The sequence below is a fragment of the Seriola lalandi genome, unplaced genomic scaffold (genome assembly GCF_002814215.2).
Source record: "Seriola lalandi dorsalis isolate HSWRI2012SDOR001 ecotype SW California unplaced genomic scaffold, Sedor1 jcf7180002054949, whole genome shotgun sequence".
In the NCBI taxonomy this organism is placed as follows: domain Eukaryota; kingdom Metazoa; phylum Chordata; class Actinopteri; order Carangiformes; family Carangidae; genus Seriola; species Seriola lalandi.
Genome location: NW_019525500.1, coordinates 218,373 through 226,607, shown reverse-complemented (window position 1 = coordinate 226,607; position 8,235 = coordinate 218,373).

The following is an 8,235-nucleotide window of genomic DNA, read 5'->3' as shown; positions in this document are numbered from 1 at the left end:
TCTGGTAACCCACACATTTTTTAACTCTGGCTTGCTGTTTTCCCCTGTTTTCAGCCGTCACGCTGACCTAGCCTACCCACATCCTGGCTCTAAATCTATACTGACCACATATTGGTGAGATTGGTATAAATCTTCTTATCCAACCTTTTCTTCTAGAAATTACATTTATATATTGCTAAATTGTTTTCCCAATAACATTGTGGTGACAAATATACAATTATCATGTTCAGAGGCAGCATCTTTTTTGAATGAATGAATGAAATGCTGCATTTATGAACTGTACCAGAGTCGCAAAGTGGTGGTTGAGTGATGGTGAGAGAATGAAGTCCTGAGTCCTGTATGTGGTTAGATTTAGGGAACAAAAGCGTGTTGGTTTTAGAAAGATCGAAACTTTCCTGATAATTTCCTAAACATTAGCTGGTATTTAGCTGTTTATGACTAAGGTATTTCCAAGAAAAACCTATGCAGTTTGGCATCAGTTGTGACAGCTATCAAGTAGCCAATCATTATATTCAAGTTTTTAAGAAAAAAATAGGAACTTATGTAGTAGGTGAAAAATAATTTATACATTGATGTCAATATCCATCAGTGTCTTCTAGAAAGACTACAAAGCATTACCAGTAATTTGTCGTGGATACTGTACTGTACATCCTAGTACTGTATCGCATGATACAGTTTGTATCAAATGCAGGAAACCTTGAAGTCAGGATCGTACAAATTCTGCAGGGAGGAGAGAGATTAAAGGTGTCGAGATAAACTTTATGCTCACTGATATCAATGTATTCCAACCAGCCAGGCAGATTCAAGTGTATCTGCAGGCTATGATATAATTGGCTATAGTGTTGGTTTTTGTTTTTCTTGCCACAGAAATATACACAAGCATACAACTACCTCATCTCATGGGAACTATGTTTTTCTCACCCCCCACAGACTCGGGGGGGGGGGGGGGGGGGGGGACTCACTGACATGACTGAGCTGTAATTAACACAATACAAAAGGTGGGGTGTACTCTGGATGGCATGATTGAAGTGCACATATTTTTTTTTTTTAAAAATAAGATAAAATTGACTATTTCTAGATTTGAGAGGCAGTTTAAGGTGCGTGCAAGTTGATGATTGCAATATTTCAGATTTGTATCGAGTGCTTCTTTAAATCGTTCCCTTGTAAGTGGCATTTTCTGTAATGACTCCTTTGTGATTGCATTTTGTTCTCCATAGAAGAGGATGGTAGAGTAACAGTGAACAGCCGGGCAAGTCCATAGTAATTGAAGCAATTGCAAATGAATCCCATGGGACTGAATCTTCAGTCAGAGCTGAACTGAACAGAGTTAATGGCTTTTGTGAACAACTCCTATGTGACTCAGTCCTTGGGCCACATTACAGGAACATCCGAATGAGAAAAATCTTATCTTAATCCCACTTAAGAAAGCGATTTAGAGTTTTTCTAAGACAGAGGTGTTGCTGAATGCACCGTGTGTTGTAAGTCAAGCTGCAATGTAACAATCTCCAAATCCCCCTCAATCTGCAGCAGAGATGTGAAATCATTTGATCTTTTTAGTGTGATTCATGATATACACTGTGTTTTAGATGGAACCATTGAAATGTACTTCAAGGCTGGAACATGCCTCTCTGGGCTCCACATACTAAAGGCAAACATACACTGTGTTTGCATGGCCGTTTCTCTATTTGCGCGCAACATTGTTGAAGTGTAAAGATCTCATATTTTACACTTTTTTACACTATTTTTCAGTGTTTTATTTCAAGTTTATATCCATAAGAAGATATATTTGTGTACGAAAAAACATCTCAATAAAGTGAAGGAGCACTAGCAAGAATAAACTTGGTAAAACTCACTGGTAAATGTAAATGGCAATGGTCAGACAGTGTTGAAATGAGCTAAACAGACAGTCAAATTAAAAAGACTGAAATGCTCTGGTATTTCAGAATAAGTACTCAACTCAATATTACTTACCCTTACCTGGGGAAAGCTGTGTAATTGTATATTGGCTTCCTGACAACCAACGATTGTGCAGCATTTCCTCAACATTTTTCTGTCTTGTAGCTTGCTAGCTCAGCAATGGAATGACCACTTGGCGTTGTGTTGTTAAAGTTGAGGAAACAAAGAAAAGGTTGGATGTTGGGCCACACTGGGGGAATGGCTGAAGGCAGTGAATGTACAGATGTGACATCACAAAGTTATGGCAGTCTTAATGGCTTGTTTTAAGGCACAGTTTCTGAACATGGACTGTGAGCATTCTTCTGTGGATTCAGAATGTGTGAACTTTGATTACCCATAACACTCTTTTCTTCATAGACCTGCAGATTTGCCTGTATAATTCCAGCCTAAGAGAGATGAGCCAGAGCTGGACTGTGTATGGTCAATGTGTGAAATTGAGGAAAAGTTGTGAAACTACTGTAAACAACAACTTACAATGGAAAGTAGCTAAAGTCTGCCCGAAAAGTTTCTAAAAGTCTCTACTCAGTCAGTCATGGACATTGCTTTAATAGTTATACACAGATACAGTTGATGGTGGATGCTTGGGTGTCTGAATGAATTAAATAATGGCTAAGGGGTTGCAACAGATTTATATCTGAGCATGTTAAGCACCATTCACTGTTTTGTCCAATTTCAAAGGCATGACTTGTCTCTGTGAATGTGTGAATGTTTACTGAGCTGTGTGAAGAGTCCCTGGTGACAGGTATGCCACAGTTTGTGTAAATTTATTGTGGAATTTCTTAGACATTGTTTAATGATAGTAGCATTACTTAATATCATATTGTGTTGACATGAAACACTACATACAGTAGATGTTGATATGTGTTAATGTGTTAAATAAACATGTTGGATGTGGCTTGCACATATGGTTGTAATTTGATTAAGTCAAGAACGTGGTTGAACCATTGTTCTCATACTCTGATTAAGATAATGTGATTATGTGTTTAGTCAGAGCATAATCACAGTGAAATATTGTTGCTTTTGAGTGACTGACATAAAACATTTTGCAGGGGGGAAAGTCCTATTTAAGGCATCTCCTTGGACTGCAGAGCTCAATAATGGAAATATATAAACAGATGCAGAGAAATCCAAAAGGTGTGACAGTAGTATGGGCCAGGGCTGGGACACAGGATTGCTGCCTATGGTTGGTTTAACTGGGATTTTTTATGGGATTTCCCTCTTTGGCCAGATTGCAGGAAATTATTGCCATTGTTAAAGTTCACCCTTATAAGTAAATCAGCTTTTTTTCTTAAGCCAACCAGCCATATTTTGGAGTTTGGCCAAATTAATTTAGGGATTATTATGAACACTACTGATTAAGTAGAGCGTTCCAACCAAATTTAAATGTGGAAATCACCCATACAGGAGAGCTGTGTTTCAATTATTTTACCAGGATAATTACTTCAATACTGTTTTCCAGGTAGTCATGGATACTTAAATAATAGCATAAGTTAATTAAAACTACTGTATTCAAACAGTCAGTACAGTCTGTTGATTGAGCATCAAGATTTTTGCTTAAATTTAAAATCCTGTAGGTTTATTGTTGGGGAATAGAAGTCTTCGCTTTCAGGAAGTTACTGCTCTTAGGAAAGCCCTAGTCCACCACATATCCTTCTGTAAAACCACAACTTGTTTTTATGTCGGTCTTCGTACAGATTAAATAAATGAGAAATAAGATGTTAATAGTTAGCTTTAGTGCTGTCAAGAGCCTATCTGGGTCTGCGTTGTTGGTTTAGATTCTATCTGTCTAATATGAAATTTTCATTAGCAGTTGAGGTTGAAATGTCTGACTTTGGATGTTTTGGACTTTGAAGTGGACTCGAGGGTCTGCTCTTGGCTCTATTTTATTTCTCTATCTAGATGTATTCATCTATTTTTTTCTCTATCCATCTTCATCTCTCCGCTTGCTCTTCTTCTGTCTTCTCTTCCTCTCCCCAGGTATGCTTTCTTCCTCAGTGATGGCAGGAACGGTCGCCATAGCAACAGAGAGCCTACAGTGAAGTGAGAGAAAGAGTGAGAAAGAAAAGAAAGGAAAAGTGAGGGAGAGAGGACGAAGAGAGGAAGCAGGAGGGAAGGGAAAGTTTAAATGTGAAAGCGGCACTTCATCCATCTCTGCCTCACAGCGTCTGTCTTTCTCTCTACATCTGTGTTTTCTTTTCTTTTTTTTCTTCACATAGATTGGTTTCCTAGAGCTTCTCCTGGAGCTTTCATCTGTTCCTTCTATCCATCCCTCCAGCTTTATCTCTAATCCTTCATCTATCCCTCTGTGTCCTGGAGTTAAGGGCCAATTATACCTTCTGGGTCTGACAAACATGGTTTATGATACACTCAACCACACTTTCTCGTGTGTGTGTGTGTGTGTGTGTGTGTGTGTGTGTGTGTGTGTGTGTGTGTGTGTGTGTGTGTGTGTCTGTGTGCATTATGTATAGCAATACCCCTCCTCTTGTAAATAGGGAAGGATGTTTTTTTGCTTGAGGTAAAAATTGCTTGTTAGCTACATTATTTACTTGTTGTTGAGGATGATGTGGGTTGATTTAAAACAGGGAACCACACAGGGTGTCTCTTGACTGGAAGGCTATATTATTATTATGTGGCTTTCACTTGGCTTTTTGTACTGCAATTCAAAGTTTCTCAAATGCAAATTAACTACCATCAATTTAATTTCGTTCCTAAACTGAAATAACTGACACAGATGAAGAATTTAAGAGTCAGTGGGCATTCATCCCACTGAAATGGAAGTGATAAAATGTTTATGTCCTTGTCTGGTGTAGACTATGTGCTGGAGAAGGAGAGAGAGTGTGTGTTTGTGTGTGTCTCTGTTTTAATCTCATTCATATATTCATCAGCAGGCAGAAGTGCTGACGCAAGTGAGAAGGAGAGGAGGCATGGAAGTGAGAGGCAGAATGTGTGAGATAAAGTGTGATGAGGAAAAAGAAATCCAAATTCATCCATCCATCCGTTTATCTATCCACGCAGAGAGCTAATGGTGATATTTGACGAATACATTAAACATACAGAAGATAAAGGAATAGTGACTGGAGTGACTGGCAGTCGAGTTGATATCACAGTGTACCCAGCTCTCTGTTGTGTCTATCTCTGTTTACTTTTGTGCTGACAACATGAAGAATGAAATGAAAGTGTACAAAAATCAGATAAGACAGAAATGATGAAAACTACAGATCAGAAAAAGAGGACGATATAAGATAGAAACATAAAGAGAAGGATAGAAAAAGACGGATGACAAGACAAATTTCCTGACCTTTGACCACGTCATTCCTTACGCATAATCCATCAAGAGTTGGCTGAATCTCAAAGCTAACCATGGGTGTCATGCATCTGTTTTTCACAACTGTAAAAGGCTGTGTTGTGTTGATTAGTAAACATGACATGGAGATGCACACAAAAAATTACATGTATCAGTGTGTCTATGGTTTTATGCGGGGTATTTGTGTGTGTGTGTGTGTGTGTGTGTGTGTGTGTGTGTGTGTGTGTGTGTGTGTGTGTGTGCGCGTGTGCGTGTGCGTGTGCGTGCGTGCGTGCCCGGAAAGCAATTTTTTTTTAAGTTATTTTTTTTGCCTCTATTGACAGCCACAGTGAGAGAGAGACAGGAAAGTCCAGGAAAGAGAGAGGGGATGACATGCACTAAAGGGCCACAAGCCGGATTCAAGCCCATGGCCGCTGCGGTTAGGACTGAGCCTTAATGGTATGAGAGAGAGCCACCAGCGTGCCCTGCCTGGAAAGCAATTTAAACAAGAATTCAGCCATTACCAGTAATTCTTTGTGGTAATATATTTCAGATCAGGCTATCTTTATTTTATTTTATTTTTTATCTTTTTCTCACTTATACATATTTTATTTCTAGTTTAATCATTTTAGTCACAATAGTAGAAACAACTGTATTCTGATAAATTCGGGACTGTTCTTACAAGAAGGACAACAGCAATCATTTCAGGAAGGGCCCCAAAACAATTTATGTGAACGTTGAAGTGACAAAGCCCTCTAGCAACTGGAGTAAGTCAGATAGGAGCAAAGTAGGAAGTCGTGACGTTATTATAATCTGTGTTGGTCGGGCTGGATGGATGGGTATACAAAACAGCAGACTTTAACATGGGAAAACGCAGTTCTATTCCCATTTATTTCCAATAGTCATCATTGTTTTTAACAATGACAACAGATTGTTCCATAACCTTAACTGTGTGTTGATTAAAACCAAACTTTAGCAACAGAACTGCCACATTATAAAACTGATTTATTTTTTAGCAATGATTTGTAACAGTTTTGGAAAGCACAGAGATATGATGTCCTGCCGATGGGTTGTCAGATCAGAAAACGCTTATATGTGTCATTCTAGAGGACGTGGAGAGTGTATTTTGTCATTTAATTTGGAGGACTTGTAGCTGTGCTGTTTGTGACAACAATTTAAAATTTTGAGAGAGAGATTATAGCTTTGTAATTGTAGATACCATATTCTAAAGTACAAATCAACATATAAAACAATAGATTTGCAAAACTTTTGTACATTTTCATACGTGTTGAGATTTCTCTTACTGATTCTTTCTGTATTGTGTTGCTCCATCTTGCATCAAACTTTTCTTTGACTGAATGTATATAAAATGTACAGTATACTATACTTAGGTTATTATCTTTAATGGTAGTGGCAGGTGTTGTTGCTGTTGCTAAGTGAATTCTCTGGTAATTCCATTTTGCTGGGATAAAAATGCTGGATAGGTAAACAGATAATGCTGTTTTATTGGTATTCATTTTGCAGTGGTGCTTTTAAAACTGGGAAATGGTCCCTACTCACAGAAATATGTAATTACAATTAAAGTAAAGCTCTGTACATACACCGCAAAACTGAAGAGACATGTTTGAACCACAGTGTTTTGTGAAAGTGTTGTCGTTTAAAAATCCTGGAATGAAAATCACAACCACCCATGAAAATTACTGTGACGAGGAGTACAAATTTGGACTGAGTGACTGCACCCACCTGCAGCTCAGTGTCGGAAACACTAAAGCTGCCATCCTCTGTCACTATCCAGTATGAGGGGGTGGAGACTGTGAACTTGGAGGCTCACATCCTTCAGTGTGTGCAATCAGCTACTCCCTGTGTTACCCATTGATTGTAGTTAGGGCACTTTTCTACAGAGTGTTATGCCGGGGAGGTAGCATTAAATCTGGTCCAGTTAAGAGGCCTCAACACGCTTCACCAAGCTGGTCAAGAAGGCCATCACTAGTTTAGGAGTAAGAGCATTTTCAGACTCGGACCAACTGGACCCAAGACTATTTTTTAGTCTATTTTTTGAGTTTATGCATCTAGTGTTGCTGAGGTGACAGATCTACCTCAGGACAGTGGTCTTTGGTTTCTTTCCAGTGATGCATGAGGTTTACAAATATGCATTCAAAATTTTAATTATGAATAACAATACATCATAACTTATCTGTTGATTATAGTTTGTATTATTTATCTGAGTCTGCAAAGTAACTAGTAACTAAAGTTATAAAATAAATGCAGTGGAGTATAAAGTAAAATATTTCCCTCTGAAATGTAGAGGAGTATGACGTAGAAGAAAAGGGAAACACACAAGTACAGTACCTACTTTACCAAGTAACGTAAATTTCACTGAGGTACAGTACATGACTAAATGTTCTTTTTTTTTTCAATTGGTTACTTTCCAACACTGAGTATGGCTATGTTTACCAGACTACGCTGATGACTGAATAACATGATTGGTTGAATTTAATACATTAACGTCAGGACGTCCTCCCATGCATCTGTAAGTATGGCAGCTTAGCAAAAAATGCTCTTGCTGGACTTGAACTCTCCACAGAACATTGACAGATGCTTGTTATAAAAGAAATAAAAAGATTTGGGCCACAACTAAAGGAAGATAAAAAATTCAAAACCAAAAACAATGTGCTAAACTTTGTGATGAATCAGAGGTTGAAATGGATGTCAGCTTGATGACTTCATTAACTCACAGTAGTAAACAATCTACAACAGGACAGTAAAGACTGCCCTCTAAAAACAACTGCATAGGTCATCTGTGCAAGCAGCTTATTACAACCATAGTTTTTAGTGTTAGGTGACTTCTGATGGCCGTAGTAATTACAACGGGAGCAAAACAGGAAGACAGGTCATCTAATATAAAGAGCAAAATCTGCGTTGGGTGGACAAGGTTGAGGTGTGGATGGCTTGACAAAACACAGGACTTTGACATGGGAGAGAGCTGTTGGATTCCT